Below are 3,783 nucleotides of genomic sequence, written 5' to 3' on the forward strand. Positions count from 1 at the left end.
TAAATCTAACCTAGCCTAACCTAACCTCACGAAACACAATTAAACTGATTGTGTTGCCCCGTTGTGTTTGCGGTACCGTTTCATTCAGCTTCGGCTTAACCTACATAGAGGCTTAACCTATCCTAACCTAACAACACCTGACCTAACCTAACCGATTACGCTGGCAACCCTGTTCTTGCGTACTTTCATATTTGGATATTAATAGCAGTAAAAAATTTTGAATAAAACTCTTATTCATTTGCATGTTTAAGTTACAGTTCTACATTTTAATTGATACAAACATTGCCAGGTTAATTGTAATAGTGTCAATTATAGAGAGGTTCTAGGTTTCTTCAAATGAGTAATGTGCGTCTAAATTTTTAACCACCTGTAGTACAATGAAATGAATTTTATTGTGTTACAACGGGAACACTAAAGTTAAGTTGTGTTGCGTTAAGCAAAATTTCGTTAGGTTCTGTTATTTTAGATTCATTTGTAGGTTAGGATCGAGTTAACCTATTAAATATAGCACACATTTAAGACTGAGAACCGTACGCTTACATATCTACACGTGTGGTTGAATTTCATTTGGCTAAGTTAGGTTAGGTCAGGTTTTGTTAGGTTAGGCTAGGTTAAACCTCTATGTAGGTTAAGCCGAAGCTGAATGAAACGGTACCGCAAACACAATGGGACAACACAATGAGTTTAATTGTGTTACGTGAAGTTAAGTTAGGTTAGGTTAGGTCAGGTTTTTTTAGGTTAGGATAGGTTTGACCTCTTTGCAGATTAAGCTCAAGCTGATTCAACCGGTACCGCAAACACAACGGGACAACACAATCAGTTTAATTGTGTTTCGTGAGGTTAGGTTAGGCTAGGTTAGATTTATTTCTAGGTTAGGCTCGAGTTGACCCATTCGATGTAGCACACATTTGCTACTGGGAAAATATGCTTCCAGAGCTTTACGTGTAGTTCAATAAATTTCTGTTAATTCAGGTTAGGTGAGGTCAGGTTCTGTTTGGTAAAGTTATGTTAAATAAGTTGATATCAGGCAAGCATTGATCCTTCACAGTTGTCGACATGTTTTTGAAGTGAAAATTTGCATCACTCGCATTATTTTGAAATTTATTTGCCTCAGTGCATGATCTTTCGTCATTTTTTGAGGTTATGGCTCAACCATGACGTGATGGGTGATTTTTGATACCGAATTTGAATTCAGCGCCCTAAAATCCATAGGAATACGTGTGTTTTGTTACCAGATCCGCACACTTTTTTGTGTGGCTGTGTTATTGTCTCTAAAGTTGAAAACAAGCTTAAAAATTCCGGAAATATCGTGACTTTCTAAATATATACTAAGAGAACATTGCTAGAAATAATACAAAATATTAAAAAATTTATTTAAACATTTAATTATTGTCAGGAAGTAATATCTTATCGTTTAGAAAAAATTTGTACTAAAAGAAACAAAATAAAAAAATTAATTGGCGTCAAAAACTCTCAAACTCTAATTTTTCATTAATGTAGGTTTTTTTGGGATCCTGTAGAAAGACTTATGGGGCGATTTATAGAAAATGAGTGTTAAACTTCCCGAGACTTCATTTTTTATAGAATAAAACAAATTTGTGGAGAATAAGTGCGAATTTTCTAAGGGGTTTGGAAATTTTAATTTTTTTCTTCTAAAAGCTCTACAGTTGAAGGTTAATTAATTGATTTTTAAGTTATTCAAATTGCTTATTTTTCAAATCATTCAATCCTGAACACTTTCAATTTCAAATGTTTAATGTTGAACTCTTCCAAATTAGAAATTGTACACAATTTAAAAATTTCGATGAAAAAGTGGTCAATATTAATTATTTGAAATACTATTTCAGATTATAAACCGTAAAAAAGTAAAAATTACATAACTTTTGAAATGTCAATTAGAAATTGTCAAAAATTCACAAATTTTGATGATTCCAATATTAGTTATTTAATTCTGTAACGTTTGGAATAAAAAGCGTTTGCTTTTAAAGATTAAAAAAAAAATTTTTACCGTATGAAAAATTATTTTAAATATTCAATTTTGAAAGCTTCAAGTTAAACTAGTTACATTTTTAATTTCTACAATATAAAATTTGTTATGTATAAGCTTGGTATTATAAAACTCAAAATTGTTATGTGAACAAATGTAATTGACAATTGTGGAATTTTAAAGGATTGAAACTAAAGAATTATTTAGATTATATCCTCCTTGAATTTGATAGATTTTTGATTCTTTCAAATTAATTATCACTTTTAAATTAAAAGAGCTAAATAATTTCAATACCAGAAATCAAATATGAGAAGCTCTTAACCTTCCTGGGTATATAACATGCCCTCCTGGAAAATCATTTAAAAAATCTAATTCTCAATTTATGAAATTCAAATTCGCAAAGTTTTGTTTTTATAAAATTTATTATATATTTCCTGCACATTTATATCAGTTTATAAAGTAGGATTTAGATTTCTAATTCTAGTGAATATTATGACCCAAAATCTCTAAAAACTTAAATGACATAAATTTTTAGAAAAAATGTAAATTTCGTTGATCGTCGCATGATCTAACTCCATATCTGCTAAAATTCGTGCCTACTTTATGAAATTATGTTTTATTTATACGAGTGTCGTTCGGGAGTTTGAAGTTCATTGACTTCTAACCCTCTAAATTAAGATTCATATGGAGATAAAATATTTATAATAAAATAGATTGAGAAACTTTTTTCAATAAAGAACCCTATAGAAAAATTGCGAATAAATTGAAAAAATTCATTTCAGTCATTTTGTATCTTATTGAGCTTATGTATTCTGCCAAGTTTTAAAATGACCGGAATGTTTTTTTAAATTGATCAAAAATTTGTCTATAGGGTTCTTCATAAAAAAGTTTTTAAATATATTTTATTATGAACATTTTTTCTTCAAATATTGGCCAATTCGGGTTTCAACAATTTATGTAGTTTTACTTGGCAGATTTTTTATATAACAGACGTTTTTGGTAGGTTTACATTTTTTTAATGATTTAAAAAATATAGACACGCTTTATTATTTTCATTTGAATTAAATTACTGATATGCTGCGTTTGATTTATTTGTTCTTTAATTTAATTTAATGTTACCATTATTCAATGGAACCGATACTTTTGACAGATCAACCTTTTTTCTTTATGATAATGGAACAATGATTGAAGGATAAAGAATTTTTCGTTTTTTTACCAACAGCCGCACCCAAGTAAGACTGAAATATTTTTAAGGATAGTTCACATTTCAATTATTTGTTTGATATTTAGATTTTTTCGTCAAATGAATTTATTTTATTTCGTTAACTTTATGTTTAACAAATAATATGATCTGGTTATTAACAAATTATTGTCCATTATTTTTTTAAACTAATAAACTCTTTTCCAAAGTACACCCGAACGAAAGTTTACTATAAATAAATCTATTACTGCACCTATAACTAAAATATGTAACATTTTTCTTCTGATATTCTTCTATACTTATTATATTTACAATTTTTTACATGTAAATAATACATTTTATGACACCCGTTAAACAAAATGCGTAACAATAACAAAAAATATTGACAAATGCCTAACTCTATATCCTAATCTTTAAAAAACAATTTGTATAAAATTTTAACGAAAAGTCAGTAGCAACAGATTCGCTCTCGATACATATGGCAAGAATTTTCGATATCTTTAATAGTTTCTAAAATTTAACCACTTATCTTTTCTCTAAACTTTTAGTTTCTATACTAAATACCTTAAATTTTAAAAACTATTCAAGATTTGCA

This window comes from Belonocnema kinseyi, chromosome 2 (genome assembly GCF_010883055.1).
Source record: "Belonocnema kinseyi isolate 2016_QV_RU_SX_M_011 chromosome 2, B_treatae_v1, whole genome shotgun sequence".
Lineage (NCBI taxonomy): Eukaryota > Metazoa > Arthropoda > Insecta > Hymenoptera > Cynipidae > Belonocnema > Belonocnema kinseyi.